Raw genomic sequence first — 19,669 nt, 5'->3', positions numbered from 1 at the left:
TAACTATAGGCCAAATGTAACTTATGTATTTGCATTGTAGGCCTATTTGAGTGTGTGTGTTAGAAGTGTGCATATCTGCGTGCTGTGGGTTTCGTTTAGGGGAGGCTGCGTTTTTGGAACGCGACATTCCCTGTTTGATATTTATCCATTTTTTAGAACTGGTGTAATATGAAAATGATGAAAGTTTCCCAGAGCCTATTGATGGGTCTAGGATGTAGGGTTCTTCCTACGGTAAAGCAATTAGACGCAAAGAAAAACATCTGACATACTAGATTCCACCATACGTTGACCGAACTATTTGATACCCTTTCTACAAACGCAGTCATGCATATATATCTTAAAACAAATGTAAAGAAAGCTTAGTATTACAGGTTAACATTTTAAAGATTCATTTCAAGTCAGTTACCTTAGTTAAATTAAACATTTTTTGTCTTTAGCGATTCATAGTTTTGTGACATTGTAATAAAAGCACATGGGCATTTGTTTTGTCAACTGTAAGCAACAACTCTGTCTTTATTTATTTTTGTGATACTACAGTAAAAGCACATTGGTAAAGTTAAGGCAATTATTTTGTCAACTGTAAGCCATTTGATTTGGCGTGCGTACTGGGTACTCGTATTTGTCAGTATAGTCATACCGAGAAGAAATGTTTACGTTAACCGCCACATGTGGGATAAATACAGAACTGTAGATCAAAATACCATATCTTTTGATGTCTTCAAGCGACTCGTTTGATCTCTCGACCCGGCAAATGACTACACTAATACAAACCAACGTACTGTTGTAATAACCATATCCTATCTAAAGCCTATATAATGATGGAACAGAATCATTGTAAGATAATTTCTTCGAAATTTCAAAGATTCAATCTTCGTGATAGTAACCTGGTTACAAAATGTATTTCAAACTCTTGTATCCACTTTTTATGATTTAAAAATCTTTGATCTCCCCGCAAATATCAACTTTATCTAAATTGGAAAGATACGTATTCAGGATAGTGTTAGAAAATGAGGCAGATTAGACTTTCGTGTTTATGTTATGTGTCATTTTTACAGTCACCTGAACTGTCTAAGGTTAGAGTCTTTTTTTGCTATTTTTCAAAATAATCCTTAGCTCTATACATTATAGTTGACGAAGATGTAACTAAGATCATCGCTTCGTGAAATATCAACTTGGGAAATTCGGATCTTACAACTATCATGCCTTTTTGTTGAATCTCTGACTTTCACGGAACTATTTTAACACGATAAAAATTATCCCTTTTGTTTTGTTAAGATAATGTGCCGCGCCATGAGAAAACCAACATAGTGCATTTGCGACCAGCATAGATCTAGACCAGCCTGCGCATCCGCGCAGTCGGGTCAGGATCCATGCTGTTCGCTTTCAAACCCTATTGCAATTAGAGAAACCGTTAGCGAGCAGTATGGATCCTGACCAGACTGCGCGGACGCGCAGGCTGGTCTGGATCCATGCTGGTCGCAAATGCACTATGTTGGTTTTCTCATGGTGCGGCTCAAATGTTTACGTTTGTGAAACATTCATTGTTTTGTTATTTCTAAGATGAGTTCAGAACTTCCTGACAAAAAAAATATAAATTATTGATATTATTCTTTTGAGATCTAGTCTTCATCGTGGAAGCTGCTTGGAAATCAGGCAAAATGATACAGTTTTGTTGTTTGCTACAAAATCTATAAGCCAAATGCATCATGCTGGCGTTATCTATGATGAGTGTGGCAGGTGCTCTTATGTCATTCAGGGAATATGTTAAATTCTATGATTTGTGGTTAATAGATTTTAGGTTCTGGCCCAAAGATACCACGAAAGTAAAACAGATACATCTGTAAAGCTACTCGCCCGCAGTTTGGGTGAAAATTTTCAGCATGTTCATTTCCACCCAGTTTGGCGTAGAATGTATATATGACACTGAAAAATGATAAAGAGGGTGAAAATAAAAGTTAGATATTGGTAAAAAATGCAAAAAGAGTATAAATTTTCTGCATTATTTTGAAAAGTGTTGCAACGGTTTACTACCTCAAGTTTTGCACAATATCTTTGGTAATTTATAAGAATATCTTACAAAAATCTTATGTCAATAAGTTTGTACCAATAGTCGCTTTCAGAGTGCTCACTTTTTATGGGTTTTCGAGAGAAATTATTTTTCGCGTAAAATGTGCAGGTTAAACCCTTTAAGTTAAATCATTGTATATACCTGTTTAATCAGATTATGAAAATGCAGTACCTGCGGAGTTAAACAGTAAAATGTCAAATTCTAGTTCTGGAAATAACTATAAAATTCTTTATATCTTTTATCATGTTCAATCATAGTCGTGTCTTCTCTCCAAATGACGTACTTTATCACGTTTTGTCAAGATTTGATAAAAAAAAATCAGGTCGAACTTGAATTCTAGCATAGAAGTGCTGTTCTTGTCACTTTTCGGGGGTGTTTTAACAGGAGAGAAAACGTGTGTTAACAGAGAGATTCTTGGCTCTCGTGCTGTTAAAACACCTTTTTATATATGCGCGTTCCGTGGAAAAACGTAAACGTATTACGGCCCAATAACGGATAATTCAAAAGGAAATCAACGTGAAATAACAACTCAGATATTCCCGCGCATGTCATGGAAATTTAATGACGTTGAGGGATAATGTATTCATTTATTTGGGTTTTTTCCGCTTGTTATTCTAGAATAGCGTTAGCGCATGTTCATTTCGTGTTATAACATCTTCAGAATCCCTCGTGTTATTATTATTATAATTTCTATTATTACTATAATGAATATTTTTTATAGATATCATTATAATGATAGATTAATAATAAAAATAATAATTATTATTAACTTCATGAGTAAAAAATGCATCTAGATAGCATAGACAGACTATCCGCTTGTTAATTTCTTTAAAATCATTTCTTCCGTATATACACTGACCGATCTTTCTTGGCTCTACCTATATTTGAGAAGATAAGGGACATAATTATACAAAATTTGATAGCCCTGTGAACAAAACATATGGTCTGAACACAGACTATGTATATGATACGTGTGTCGGGTTCTCTTATGTCATTCAGAGAATATAATAAATTTCATACTAAGATGTTGCTATTTCGAAAACATTTAAATTTTGTCTTATTTTCCTTTCCTTTTAAATATTCCAATGCAGAGAATGCAGAATGTCTGCTACTTTCTGCAGAATACATAACTGATTTATTTATGAGGTTGCATACCATATTTGGGGACGGCTTCCAGTATTTTGTAGCTGGTATAAAAGGGGTTGGTTTCATATTTTCTAGGTTTTTTGTAGTTTAAAAGCTATCACAAATTTATGATGCTCTGTATATATTTGTTACAATATGACGATAGCGTAGAAGAAATGTAAAAAAGGATTTAAGTTTTGTGTCTTGTGTATTTTCATATCTACATGAAGTGACATGAATCTCGGAAAATTAGTTACATTGTAGAGTCGCTTGAAGCTTTTCCAAAGCGGCCCCTTCTGTCGATGTGTTTTTCTACCTATACTATATGCATGTATAAGTCTTATCCATGTCCGATTTACAGTGTAGTACCTAGTCTATTAACATTAGATTTTACGGATAGGCGAGCCTTGCAGCGGATATCTACCCGAATTAGGGAATGCAATAATAGTTTTTAGCTTATCATCGTTTAATCATATTATACCAGTTCATAATCAAAATGCTAACATTTCTTCTATGAAATTTACACGATGTTTCTCATTACAGATCTGGTGCACTCGTTCTATCGCACACATTTAATGTATACTAGTATTATGTATAATATACTGACTAAAGGTTAGGGTTAGGGTTACTAGACATTCAAATCGCTTGAATCCGGTATATACCGGAGTCTATAATGTATCACAGGCGCACCAGATCTGTTTTAGTCACATTTAAGTTTTAACGTCACAAATAGTGTCACATATTCGATATGAAATTTACACGTCGACATGAATAGTGAAGTTGTTCCATTGTATTTTAACGAAGTTTAAAAACGCGCAAAATATTTTCCTACTTTAAAAACATGAAATGAGCCGTGCCATGGGAAAACCAACATAGTGGCTTTGCGACCAGCATGGATCCAGACCAGCCTGCGCATCCGCGCAGTCTGGTCAGGATCCATGCTGTTCGCTAACAGTTTCTCTCATAGCAATAGGCTTTGAAAGCGAACAGCATGGATCCTGACCAGACTGCGCGGATGCGCAGGCTGGTCTGGATCCATGCTGGTCGCAAAGCCACTATGTTGGTTTTCCCATGGCCCGGCTCAAATGGTAATAACTATGAACTAAATCAACCTGAACGGTCCCGGCTTGCTTTCTTGATGCATTGACTTCTGTTTCTTCTTTTCATGTGAAAATGATTCAGATTCACATTTTGGCTCTAAAATAGATTTTCCTGTTCCAAGTTAACAAGTTACTGGCAATGATATGTCACTGCCTACGAGACGGGAATATGCATATCATACGTCCAACGTACATATATTTAATTACTGACTTATTCCGACGATACTCCTGATATGATATTATTTAGGCGTGTTGCGCTTACTATAAGTGCCATCAAAAATTCTTGATCTATTCCAACAATATTAACACGTTTGGTTTGAGGGCAAAAAAAAAAAAAAAAAAAAAAAAAGGAGAATTGCAGGACAATGCATACCTAACACATTAAAAATATACTCTTTTGCTAAAAGATAATTATTATACCATTACGAATGAATATATTTGTATGTATTATAAAGTATTGTAATGCTCATAACGATGACTGATTTAAAAGACCTAAAATTCGTGGTCTAAGCTTATTACGAAACGTTTGAATCATTTCGGAATACAATTTCTGGCATTAGACATCAAGTAATTGTGTAAAAAGTTTCTTTCTCCAAAAGTACTCGAATTCTTACATGTTCGCTCCATTAATGATCAGATAATTGACATTGGTATACTTAGTCTATAGTGTCGAGCTCTGCCCCCATCCTAGTCCTACAGACTATAAAAATAACAACAACAAAAAGCATTATAATTTACGACGGACTTGAACTCAGGAGATATTTATAATTATTCTGGGTGTTTTTATTACCTAGGTGAAGGAATTAATAATTGTAGAGATAATTGTGACCGGTACCCTAGTACAGGAAGATATTCAAATTGTAGGAATGCTGGATATGTTCATGTATGGACGGAGGTCATAACTAATTACTTCAATCCCAGACTATAGTTCATCGTACATTTTTCATATTTCATATATTCTAGTTTTTGGTGTTTGAAAATTCAGTATAATGATACGTTAACACAATTCAAAGCCTTCAAAAATTCTTTTCTATTAGATTATATCTAGGACAACAACACTGATAACACTTTTTCCCGTGTCTTCAATTTATCATTTCGAAAAAAAATCAAATCAAATCAAATGATGCCTGTGTAAATTGGAAAGGTGGATAAAACACCTATAACAAATATTGTGAGCAATTCAGACACATCCTGTATCTAAGAAATCATACTGATGTGTTAGTTAGTTCTTTTATACTCGTTCAATTTGTCTTACGAGAGAAACACGTTTCATTGAATAGATAACATAAGTTTTATTGCTAAAAGTCGTCCAAGAACGATCACTATTTGACGTCTAAATCCGCCTGAACAAAAACATGTTGGCAGTAGCACTTTGTTTTGTTTTGTTTTCTTTGTTGGGGTTAACGTCACACCGACACAACTATAGGTCCTTTGTCAACTTTCCAGCAATGATGGTGATGTAAGACCTCAGGTGCTCCTCTGTGCATTTATTTCATCATGGGCGGGCACCTGTGTAGAACCATCGACCTTCCATATGCCAGCTGGATGGCTTCCTAATGGCAGAAGCAATTGCCGAGTCCAAGAAAAAGGGCAAACAGAAATTCGGATGTTTTAAGCATGAGTTTAAGAACGACAAAAAGAAAGTTTAATATTAAAGGTTCACATTTTCAAGAGCCTTTTTCAACATTTTTCTCTTTAGTGGTGACACTATAGTAAAAGTGCACTGGTTAAGCTAGGGCAATTGTTTTGTCAACTGTGATTTATTCTATATCTATTTTATCTATCCAATCGCGAACGTTCATTTGCAGCATGTGACCGTACAATATATTACGGTATTTGGACGCACGTGCGTAAAAAAAAAATCCTGTATTTTCTGTATTTGGACGGTTCAACAGTCCCATGTTAAACAGGTTGAGAAAATTATGAATGGCAGTGGCTAGGGGTCTGGTAACCGGACCTCTAGACAGCCCGTACAGGAAAGCTACAAATTAAGCCTTGTCCGCTCTCTAAATCCAACAGTTTTCATCCGATCTTCACCAAACTTGCTGACAATGTTTGTGGGCATAATATCTCGGCGTATTATGTGAAAACCCGTGGCAGCGGGGGTCGGTCGGCATCCAAAGCATGGCCGCTCTCTAATTCAGTTTTCATCGGATCTTCACCAAACTTGCTGACAATGTTTGTGGAGATAATATCTCAGCCCAATATTATAACCACCCAAATCGCCAAATGGCTGTTGTAGGGAGGTTGCACCATATAATTTGTTTAATACTGATATGCAGAAAAACAACATTCAATGAATTACGTATATTACGTATGAAGTGAAATAAATATAGAATAAAAAGGTTATTTAGGGCCTAACATTGTTCTGTATAATATATATTTGCACTAATACCAAGCTGGGAAAATACAGAAAAGGCAGGAATATAATATTCAGTGAAACATTTTTAATTTAAACTAAGATAAAATAGATATAGAATAAAAGGTTATTTAACATTGTACTGTACAATACGAGATATATTTGGACTCGTACCCACCTGAGAAAATAATTCTCCGTATTGTACAGAACAATGTTAAATAACCTAATAGTATTAGTTTCTTCACCTAGTCATATTGAATGGAAAAAATAAGAAATGATTACGTTAACCGCCACATGCGAAATAAATACAGAACTGCAGATCAAGGTACCATATCCTCAAGCGACTCTTGTAATCTCTAGACCTGGCAAATAAATACTCCCTTGTAGATCAATGCACTGCTATTATAACCATATCGTATCTAAAGCCTTTATGATGTAACAGAAAAATGGTAAGAAGAATTTCTGGGAAATGTCAAATATTACTACCTCGTGATAGGAACCTGGTAACACATGGCAATGTCTTTGAAACACTGGTACCCGCGTTTGCAAAACCAACTTCAGCTTAACTGGCAAGTATATGAACCAAGAAGTAGATTGTTAGAAAATGAGACATATTCGACGTTCGTGTTAATGTTACGTGTTTGTCATTTTATTTCCATTTACACGAACTGTCTAAAGTAAGAGTCGTTTTTGCTATTTATAGAATTAATCTATAAGCTCTAAACATCTGATCGAGATGCATCTAGGAATATTAGTACCTGAAAGGTGAACTTACAGAAATTCGAGTCTTACAGCCATCACGCTTTTCTTTATAGTTTCTGCATTTCACGAACCTAGAAGTATTATTTTTGGTTTTGCTGTTTGTTTACATTTCCTGGATATTCATTGTCTTGTTTCTATCGTGAGTTCAGAACTTCCTGACATTGGAAATGATTGATGAATATATTTGTTTCTTCTTTGTCTTGATCACAGAAGCTGCTAGGAAATTATTAAGACAAAACTATTCTCTTTCGGATAATTACTACAAAATGTATAAGCAAAATGCACAATGCACGCATTATCAATGATTGATGTAGCAGGTGCTCTTATGTCATTCATGGAATATGTTAAATTCTATAATATGTGGCTAATAGGCGAAAACCCCAAAGCTTCGACATACCTTAGGGGTAAAAAATGAACAGATACAACTTGCTGTACTATTGTTGTACTTGCGATCAGAAATATACGCGGAGAAGTATGATCCGATTATTTTCCCATCTTTTATCACGTTAACTCGGGAGAAAACTATGATAGTCTTGACTCCGCTCTGAATGACGTATTTTATCGCACTTTGTCTAGATCTGATAAACGAAACAGGTCGAACATCTCTCTCTCTCTCTCTCTCTCTCTCTCTATATATATATAGGTAGAAATAGCGACATTGTATTTATAGTCTGTTACAAAAAAAACTTCTCAAAAAGAAGAAAAAGAAGAACAACAAGACTGACAAAGTGTTATAATATATGCCCATTACTGTAAATAACTTCTTACTTCATAATACTCTACTTACTGAGCAGACTAGTTGTAAGTTTTCTCTATTACGATAATTCATGTGCTATTACTCCAAAGTGACATACTACCCTGCTAGATATAGAACTTGGCCAAGAAGTATGATCATAAACATTCGAACATTCATATACTGGATGAAAGTACTCTTAAAGTTCAAAGCAGACAACTGTCAATTTTCACAACTTTGGGTAATTCAAGAGCCATAACTCTATAGAATAAACAGGACAACCCGCCTGATTATCGAATTAGGCCAATGTATCGTGCCTGTAAACATTGTAACCTAGTTTGGTGAACATTGGAGAAGAACTCTTCAATTCAGAATGCAGGCAGCTTAAGTGGACGCCGCCCGCGGTGATCAATAATACGTCCGTTTTTACGGGCGTATGACAACAGTAACAACAACGAGAATAAACATAATTACTAGTTCTATTATTATTATTATTACTAGGACTATTATCATTATTATTATTATTATTATTATCACCATCATCAGGATTATTATTATTATCATCATTATCATCAGGAGTAACTACTGATTAACATCTTAACTAGTTAAAACAAGAGGGCCATGATGGCCCTATATCGCTCACCTGTTATCATTGCACTTAAGGACAAGTCTTCAAGGTCAAAAGATCATAATAGAAATCAATCAAAAGAATTATGAGAAAATATAGTTGAAATTTTCTTTAAGTAACTTTAAAAACAAGATTTGAAATGTCATGTCAAATATCTAAGCTCTTCTGGTTTATTTTTAGAAAATTTTGAAGATTTTTCTATGTACAATCAAGTAACCCCATGGGGCAGGGTCAATTTGACCCCAGGGGTCATGATTTGAATAAATTTTGTAAAAGTCTAATAGGCAATGCTGCATGTCAAATATCTAAGATCTAGGCCTTCTGGTTTATTTTTAGAATTTTTTTCTAAGATTTTCCTATGTAAAATCAAGTGACCCCTAGGGCGGAGTCAATTTTGACCCCGGGGGACAAGGTTTGAACAAATTTTGTAGAGGTCCGCTAGGCAATGCCACATGTCAAATATCTAGTCTCTAGGCCTTCTAGTTTATTTTTAGAAAATTTTTGAAGATTTTCTTATGTAAAATCAAGTGACCCCTGGGGCGGGGTCAATTCTGACCCAGGGGGTCATGATATGAACAAATTTTGTAGAGGTCCACTAGGTAATGCTACATGTGAAATATCTAAGCTCTAGGCCTTCTGGTTTATTTTTAGAAAACTTTTGAAGATTTTCCTATGTAAAGTCAAGTGACCCCTAGGGCGGGGTCAATTTTGACCCCCGGGTCATAATTTGAACAACTTTAGTAGAGGTCAACTAGGCAATGCTACATGTCAAATATCTAAGCTCTAGGGCTTGTGGTTTTTGAGAAGAAGATTTTTTAAATATTTTCTTATGTAAAATCAAGTGACCCCTGGGGCGGGGTCAATTTTGACCCCGGGGGCCATGATTTGAATAAATTTTGTAGAGGTCCATTAGGCAATGCTACATGTGAAACATCTAAGCTCTAGGCCTTCTGGTTTATTTTTAGAAATTTTTTGAAGATTTTCCTATGTAAAATCAAGTGACCCCTGGGGCGGGGTCAATTTTGACCCCGGGGTCATGATTTGAACAATTTTAGTAGAGGTCCACTAGGCAATGCTACATGTCAAATATCTAAGCTCTAAGGCTTCTGGTTTTTGAGAAGAAGATTTTTTAAGATTTTCTTATGTAAAATCAAGTGAACCCTGGGGCGGGGTCAATTTTGACCCCGGGGTCATGATTTGAACAAAATTGGTAGAAGTCTACTAGGCAATCCTTCACACCAAATATCTAAGCTCTAGGGCTTCTGGTTTTTGAAAAGAAGATTTTTGAAGTTTTTCCTTTCGGTTGCCATGGCAACCAGAGTTCTGCATGGAATTCAATTCTTTGAACAATTTTTGTAGAGCTTCACCCAAGGAACATTCCTGTGAAGTTTGGATGAAATTGGCTTAGTGGTTTATGAGGAGATGTTGTTTAAAGGAAAGTGTGGACGGACGGACGGACGGACGACGGACGGACGGACGGACGGACGCCGGACGGTGAGCGATCACAATAGCTCACCCCGAGCACTTTGTGCTCAGGTGAGCTAAAAAAGTATCACTCTTTGTTTTGCTGTTTGTTTACATTTCTGGGATATTCAGTGTCTTATTTCTACAGGGAGTTCAGAACTTCCTGACAATAGAAATGATTGATTGATATATGTGTTTCTTTTTTTGTCTTAATAACAGAAACTGCTGGGATATTGTTAAGACAAAGTGATTTCTTCGGAGATTTACTACAAAATCTATCAGCAAAATGCATTATGCACGCGTTATCAATGATATGTGTAGCAGGTGCTCTTATGTCATTCATGGAATATGTTAAATTCTATAATATGTAGTTAATAGCTTTTTAGGATCGGGCCCAAAGCCGCGGCATACCGTCTGTAAACAAATACAACGCAGTACAATTGTTGTACATGGAATCGAAAATATACGTGATTATTATAAATGAATGTTGTATATTTGTACCGTATGATGTTAAATTCTAGCTTGGGAAATTACCATCTTAGTTAAAAGTAAACAGATACAAGTTGCAGTACAATTGTTGTACATGCAATCAGAAATAACGCGGAGATTATAAAAATGTTCCTGCGGAGTTAAACAGTACGATTCAGAAAATAGTTCCGATTATTTTCATATCTTTTATCAAAAGAAAACCATGATAGTCTTGTCTTCGCTCTGAATGACGTATATTATCGCGCTTTGTCTAGATCTGATATACGAAACAGGTCGAACATCTCTCTCTCTCTCTCTCTCTCTATATATATATAGGTAGAAATAGCGTCATTGTATTTCTGGTTTGTTACAAAATACTTTCTTAAAAAGAAGAAAAAGAACAACAACAAGAGTGACAAAGTGTCATACCATATTCCCATCGCAGCAAATAACTTCTTACTTCGTAATACTCTACGAACTGAGCAGACTAGTTGTCAATTTTCTCTGTTTCGATAATTCATAACCATAAGGCCATAAATACTACCCAGCTAGTTAGCTAGTATGATGGCAAACATTCTGACATTCAAATATCGGTTGAAAGTACTCAAGTTAAGAGCGGACACTGTCAATTTTTCAATTTTGGCAATTCAAGAGCCATAACTCTAGAGCCTCAGGGACAATCCACCTGATTATCGGACTTGGCCGAAGTGTTATGCCTGTCAACATTGTGACCTAGTTTAATGAACATTGGATAAGAACTCTTCATTTTAGAGTGTAGGCAACTCAAGTGGACACCGCCTACCCGCCGCCGCCGCAGGTGATCAAATAATACGTCCGGGCTTCACGTGCGTGTAACAAAACTAACAACAACGATAATGAAATATTACTATTATTATTATTATTATTAATAATAATATTATTATTATTATTGTTATTAATATCAGGAGTAACTACTGATTAATATTTTAACTAAGCAAAAAATATCGTTTGTAGTGTTAGTTTACATTTCTGTGATTGTCATTGTTGTTTTATTATTTCTACGATGAGTTAAGCACTTCCTGACATGAACAATAATTGATTGATATATTTCTTTCTTTTTCGGAAGCTGCTTGGAAATCGTTAAAGCAAAAATGATTCTCTTTGGATATTCTCTAAAAAATCTATTAAGCAAAATGCATACTGCTTACGTTATCTATATGATTGGTCTTATTCCATTCAGGGAATATGTTAAATTCTGTAATATGTAGTTAATAGGGTTTTAGGTTCATGCCCAAAGCGGCGACGGCATACCATCTGTAAACAAATACAACGCAGTACAATTGTTGTACATGCGTGATTATTATAATGTTTTACATTCGTACCTGCTGAGTTAAACAATATGTTTAGTTTGGGAAATAACTCTGGATATTTTTTATATATTTTATCATGTTAACTCCGGAGTCATGTCTTCACTCAAAATGACTTTTTTTTTATTACGTTTTGTCTGGATCTGATAAAAGAAACAGGTCGAACCTGAATATATATATATGCAGAAATAGCATCATTGTATTTCTAGTTAGTTATGAAATGTTTAACCATAAAAAAGAACAAAACAACAACAGTAACAACAACTAAAACAACAATATATCATAATTACTATAATCGTTATTACTGCAAAAAAAGTAATTAAGAAATGAAACTTCTTTTTCTGTGCCCATGCGAAATGAATTGGCAAATCCATGAATCGCGCTTCAATGGAAAAGAATTCGGAAAATGTAAATATTTGTTATTATTATTATTATTATTATTAGGAGTAAAAGTACTGATTGATAATAAAATTGTTATTCTAGTATTTTCTCCGATATAAATACATGTTGCTTTCGGTTCAAAGTAGAGAGTAAGCATGGTATAATTCACATAAATATATAACAGATAATTCGTGCAAAATTTGTATAAGCGTCAGTATATTTGAAATATTTTTTCGTCAGAAGTCAATTTCCTGACAATGTATTGGTCATCATACAGATTGCTAAAACAGTAGTAATTACACCATTACATACGAATATACTGTAAATATAGGAACTGAGTCTTAGAAGGATACAGAATGTATTCAGTTTTCGCAATGAAACTTTGAAAATATCATATTACAAGTTATTGTGTACTTGCCTAAGGAGTAGTCGAAAAATGTCCAACCTGTTAACCACCAGATTATTTGTCTGTTGGCGGCCCCAAGCCTTAACATATCCTCATAAACAGCCACCACCCCAACTCCCCCACCCCCCCCCCACCCCCAAGTTAGATTTTCTGGATGATTAAAACTAATAGTGCAGATAACTATAACCACTGGCCAATTAACACATAATTGGATGTTATAGGTAGGTTATGATCTTAGGAATGCTATGTATGTTTTTGTTTCCTGGTTCGTGTACTCGTAAGCCAAATAAATGCCTCACTATACACATCAATGTTCTCTCCATATTCCTTACGCTCTAGTTTCTGGAGAATATTATCAATTATATGCTTGTCTGATTTTGTGAGTGAGGTGTCGTGCTTCCAGACGGGGGGCGGGGGTGGGGGTCAAATATTTCAAGTATTGGCTTCATTTAGGTAACAGCTTAAGCCAGTAAAAAGACATCTGTAGGTGTCGATTCGTCAAAGATTCAAGTTGTCATAATTTCGTTTTTATAAAGCTGGATGCTGCTGAAAATGTGAGTTTTGGTGAATACATTTACAAATATATTCGCATTATACAGCGAACTGAAAAGTTTTCATTTGAAGATGTTGATATGTATTCGAGTTATGGGTTTTTAAAATTTCACTGATGGATAAGACAAAATACGTTGAATATATGTTATATTTTATCAGCACTGGCATAGTACGCGTGCTATTATTATAACAACCTTTATTACTAAAATATTTATATGCCTTCCTATTGATTTAAAGATGGTCACATGGTTACTGATAAAAAGTCGTTCTATCTTATATATGGAGTCAAGCAAGTATTGACATCAAACAGTGACGTCATAACAATGCGACGTCGTACATATTTTAAGGCCATAATACTAGAAAAAAGACATACCGCTGCAAATATCTGGATTTGACTAGCCTGTTCGCAAGTAATCTTCCGGTTGTTGGATTTAATAATAAAACAAGTGTTGTAGTTTAGTTCGGTTGATATGGGATACCCCCTCGGTCGAACTCAGTTTTCAAAGGTCGATAATTCCTAATATTGACCTTACTAAAATACAATATTTGCATAGTACCTATATCTAACAGAATAATAGCTTCATGAATTAAGGAATATCTTAAAGACTCAGTGTTAATGATAGTAACCTGAGTAATGGATAATCTGATAATTCCTTGGGTACCAACACTAGTAGCGACTTTTATTTTTCTGGTTCTTACTTTTGTCAGTTCGCAAAAACAAAGAAAATAGAATAAAAAAGAAATAGATATAATAATAATTTTGGTAAGTTTAAGTAAATTGTGAGAAAATGAGACAAAATCCAATCCCATGGAAATAATAAAAGTGTGTAAATTACTATTTTACTTTTCATATTGTCCCGGTTTATTATAAGACGGAATCGCGTTTTATTTTATAGATAACTTTTCATAAAGCCAAAATTAGGGCAAATAAAAGAGGAATGTGTGATTTCATAAGATATATTAACAGGGAAGAATTTACAAAAAATAGTGATTTTGATTTGTTTTCCGGTTAGGATCTCTGATATATTTTTCCAGTCAATTTCATAGGATACAAATAATGCATAACATTTTCCTTGGCTAATAGTAATGCATTACTATTTTCAGCAACAATTTCCAAGGCTTATAGTAATGCATTACTATTTTCAGAAACAATTTCCTAGGATATTAGTAATGCATTACTAATTTCTGCAAGACTTTCCCAGGATAATAGTAATGCCTTTATATTTTCAACAACCATTTCCAAGGATAATAGTAATGCATTTATATTTTCAACAAAAATTCTTTGGATGATAAACATACTATCCTAAGCATTTTATGTGACCATTTGAAGTCAGATATTTCAATTAAACAGAATCACTTTCTAGCCTGTGCTTTAGCAACTGGCTATAGCTCTAAATCAACTACCAAGTTTCAACCTCGCGTCGTTTGTGTCTTTCTTCTATTTCTTTGTGACCGCGTCACACAAATTCACTGGACGTGTAAAAAAATAGTCCCGTATTTAGTGTGGGAGCAACTGAGGACTACTGTTTTAAACAACAAAAACAAGCAGCAACGGATTCTAGAACAATTAAGAGCTTTATATTTACATTCGAAATATTCGGAATTACTCCGTTCTAGGGTTAGGTTTAGGGTTAAGGTTAAAAATGGCCCTATCCTGGGGTAAATTTAGTTTTACGTAGAGTTGTATAGGGAAAGCCTTTAAAAATCTTCTTGTCTTGAACAACAATATACAGAGCTTAGATATTTGACATGTATACAGCATTGTCTAGTGGACCTCTACCAACACTGTTCAAATCATTACCGGTCTATGCACAAAGAAATGTTAATTCTTAAGGTGTATCGGTTAAAATAGCACTCAGAAAGCACTGGCTATCAGTCCTTTCAGGGCTTTGATTTTATTTACAGTACAGTATGCCGCTGTACCTGTGTGACGTGTGGCCTGGTATAATTAAAGCCGATAAAATGAAACATGCTCACGTCATACTAATAACTTCTGTCTAAAACCGTTTTGCTAATGTAACAGAAACATGGTAGACTGTTGTTGGGATCTTTTAAAGATTCATAGTTAATGATAGTAACCTGGTAACACATTATAATGGATCGGAAAATCTCTGAGACCTACTTAGTTTTTTCTTTTCTATTTTCAAAACATTTATCTGTTCGAAAAAAAACACAACTTTTATCTAACTTGGCACCAAGAAGCAAATTGTACAAAAACTCGGGTAAAATCTTAGATTTTCTTATTCATGTTGTGTGTGTGTGTTTTTTTTAATTCATCTGAATTGTACAGACATGCTAAAATGAGAACTGCTTTTGTACTTGTCAAAATGTTTTTTTAGAAAAATCAGTTCAAACTCTCAAATACAGTCCAAGTCGACGAAAACAATACAATTACTTCGAATCGTCAGTGACATTTGTTTTTGAGATGTGAATGGCGATATATACAGCATAAATTTTGAATAAGATCTATTTCTAACTGTGATCGTTGGTACATTCTTACAACTGGCAAGCATATTTTTTAGAAAAAAAAATCAGAATTCTACGAAACTATGTACAAAGACGAAAACAATCGCCTATGTTTTGCTGTCTGTTTCCATTTCCTGGAGATTCATTATTTTATTTCTACGGTAAGTTCAGAACTTCCTGACATTAGACATGATTGATTGATACATTTGTTTCTTTCTTGTCTTCATCACAGATGTTGGCGAGAAATTTGTAAAGCAATACGATTCTCTCTGGATATTTGCAACAAAATCTTTTATCCTGATGTTTAAATATCTATAATTAGTGCAATATGTTCAGCATAAAACGCTCTGGAGCCGCTTGAAGTTGTTTTATTTTCACAAACGAACTCCAGATTTCCGTGTTTCTTTCTGCGTATACATGTACATACATGCGATATAACTTCGGTAAGATTATGGCACATTTCGACAAAAACAGATACGAAAAAAAAAAAAAAAAAAAAAAAAAAAAGGAAATACCTCACCAATTTTCAGACCCAGAGTCTAAAACCTGAAAGCCATATAAGGAAACTCTTCGATGCGTTTTTGCAACAAAATGTTTTTGCACTCCCGTTGATAGAATCAATCCTTGAAATAACGACAAACACCCGGGGCTTTAATAGTTTTACACAATGTTTGCTTTGGCTGTAACTGCATGAAGAAATTGCAATAATATGTTTACTACATTATGAAATTTTGTTTGCTATGTCCGGAATCAGCTGGAAGGAACAGACAAAGTGATATTAATGCATACTTTTTAGAATATGAACCTGCTCGTTGTTACTGTATGTTTACCTAAACACATGTGCCAAACACAGGTTGCAGCCAAAACAAATTATACAGTAAGCCAATTTATTCTATTTCTGCAGTATTATGTGTTTGTTTACCCGCCTTTATCTCAGAATGATAGATACTAGAAGTTCATCTAGTCTGTGAATAGATTTTTGTCGCTAGTAAGGAATTTGCTGTCTGTATACATCAGGACAACAAACCAATTTAGCTGTAGTGTTTACAAATTGATAGGAGTTACGTCAAATTTATTCATCAGAACGTGTGTTTTCGTCAACTGACTACATGTTTACTGAATTGCAAGAGGTTTCAGATAGTCTGAGAGAATGCATGGTACTATGTCACAAAGACTATCGCATCTATACTACCAGCAAAAAATAAATTATCGAAAAATAAGTTATTATCAGATTAATTTAAAGTTATTGTTTTAAGCAGATGATTTTTTAATCTAACTGATGCACTTAAAGGTTTTAGGGTATGTGGGGAAATGCCGCGTTTTGTTAAACATTTTGTTAAAGGGACATTTTTTTTTCGTCATAGGTGCCTGCATGAACGTTTTTTCAAAGGGACCTTATGAAACTTTTGTTATAGGAGCCTGTGTGAACGTTTTGTTATAGGAACCAGTGTAAACATTTAGATGGTATAAATATCAAAATCATTCTTTATGTTTTAAGTCCATAAATATTTTGAGAAAGCTTTATTTCTCCATAATAACAAACTTTCATCTGACTGTTTTCAGAACAAAGGACAATAAAACATTTACATAGCAATACCTGACAGACTATCATCATTTATAACAAGAACTAAAATAAGGACTGGAGCCAGTCTAAATGTACGTTTTTAAAACTAAGTTATTAAAAACTATCGGGACTTGCAGCTGGCTTTTGCCAGCAAAATTCCAGCTCAGTTCAGCTTGATAAACAGATGTACTGCTTGAATTTTGATGCAGTTTTGTAGCTTTAACGTTTTTAAAACAAGAAATCGTGACTAGGTCATTGTGAATTTGATGTAAAATTGCAACAAGTGATCTGGCATCTAAAAAAGTTCTTAGAGACTGAAAAAAGGGATCCTAAAAGATAGGAAAACCGGGAAATGTTCTAAATCATTGCAGAAATAGATAACCGTTTTCGCATTAAATGTGACCTCTAGTTTACCTCAATGAAGATCTACTCATTCATAACAGAATTCAAACTCATATAAAAAGCATAAACGTACCCACATATTTCCTGTATAGATATGGAGAAACGATAATGGTAAGACATATAGGTAAATTATCCCACTGTTTACAAGGTATAGCAGCTGAGAGCTGATGAATCATTCATAGAAAATATCAGAGATAAGTCATGTACATGTGTTTAACATATCTCTCCTCCAAGTTCCACTCAATTTTGTACGTATCTAAATACTTAGGGTTAGCTCAAACAGTTTGAAGAAAACAAGACTATATGCGTGTAATGCAAAATATAATTTATTGTAAAACGCTTTATATGCTAGAAGAAAAAAAGATAGCAAATGTCACGGTGTAAATATAATTTAATGTAAAATATTAATTAATATAGATAGTTTATTAAAATAGCACGTACGGAACATTTCTTGACTTTCCGAAACCAGACGTTATGGGTTTTTTTCGTGTAAACACAGTATGACGAAGATGACTATATAAAACATATATTTACTGAATATGTCTTGTTAATGAATTATTAAAAATGTTTCAGTAATGATAGATCTCTATTGCATTGAAACAAATAATAATTAGTTTGCATACATTTTCTTCGATGAAATATGGCATTGTTCTTCGATGCTTACATGAACAGAAGTGCTCCAATGTTTACAAATATCTAAAGCGAAACCATGCAGACAGATATAAATTCATAAGCTTTCAAATATGAATATTATAACCTCTTACCGTTACGTCTTGTTGTATATCCATTGAAACAAAGAGTTCAAGAAAAAAAAATAGTTCCAGTTTGTAACTACATCGGTTATTCAGGGAAGTATGGCAGTAAAGTTAAAGATAAGTACGAGTGTATTTACCTGTCGGAATTATGCACATGGAGAAGTAATGAGGCTTCAGTAATGTTTAATAGAGCCTAGAGGTACACCATATGTGCTGCTTTACTGGAATGTCAAATTGAAAATTTATTTTCTTACAAAATAGAGGTGACTGCTTTCAGCTTTTGAAGTAGTCTGGGAGAAAATTTATTTTCATATAAATCAGAAGAGTTTACTACGCGAAACGAACTATGGACTGGTTAAAAGAAGCTGGGCGTTTGTCTTCTCTGTATATGAATGTGTATGAATATGAAAAAAATGTAGACTGCCACTTAATTAACGCTTATATACATTCACTAATGTCTCTGCACATAGACAGAAGATTTATAGCACATAACAGTATTGTTGATTTATTTCCTCCATAAGACGTTCCTCGTGGATTCTTTTGAATTGTACTGTACCTTGTGTTACAAATTACCTGGGGATATCCCCTGAAACTACAAAATAATTATATATTATTATGTTCCTTTTTCTTCCAAAAACATAGGTATTAAAGTCAATAAGGCGGGCTGAGACAGATTGTTCATGAGAAAGTATTGAACTTTTTGACTTCCTGTCCTACTTGAATTGTCTGAAGCATTCGACACAATACGTTACCAAACCCTATTACATCGCATTGAAGACCATTTCGGAGTCAAAGACAAAAAGCACAGATATCCGAGTAAGCGCTACCATAATTATGGTGTGCGTTGATGGTGAGGTATCCTAATGGAATATTGTCTGCACCAAGTTCCAAAAAGCTACTCAGTGTATCCAATTCCCGTCGGAGCCATATGCATTTCTACGCCGACGATTCATTGTTACATCTGTCCTTTAAGACTGTGAGATTTAAAGCTGGTCAGTAATTCAGTGTGCCAAATTTGATATACACGATTGCGTAAAAATGGCCATATCAGATGTTTACTAGCCAATGATGCCACCAAATCCCTTGTTAA

General features: G+C 34.4%; 1 protein-coding gene across 2 annotated transcripts in view; it reads right to left on the bottom strand.

Moving 5' to 3' along the window:
* The window catches only part of LOC123559996 (FK506-binding protein 5-like), a 34,311-nt gene extending 15,575 nt beyond the window's left edge, over positions 1-18,736 (bottom strand). Inside the window, exon 1 of one of the 2 annotated variants that reach the window (XM_045352190.2) lies at positions 18,717-18,736. The gene's annotated coding sequence lies outside the window, so the exon portion shown is untranslated. Of the gene's footprint in view, positions 1-18,588 lie in introns of both variants that reach the window. The other variant, XM_045352189.2, reaches the window with a different exon arrangement.
* Positions 18,737-19,669: the final 933 nt, after the last annotated feature.

The sequence above is a fragment of the Mercenaria mercenaria genome, chromosome 10 (assembly GCF_021730395.1).
Source record: "Mercenaria mercenaria strain notata chromosome 10, MADL_Memer_1, whole genome shotgun sequence".
In the NCBI taxonomy this organism is placed as follows: Eukaryota; Metazoa; Mollusca; class Bivalvia; order Venerida; family Veneridae; genus Mercenaria; species Mercenaria mercenaria.
This window is presented reverse-complemented; position numbering and strand designations above follow the sequence as displayed.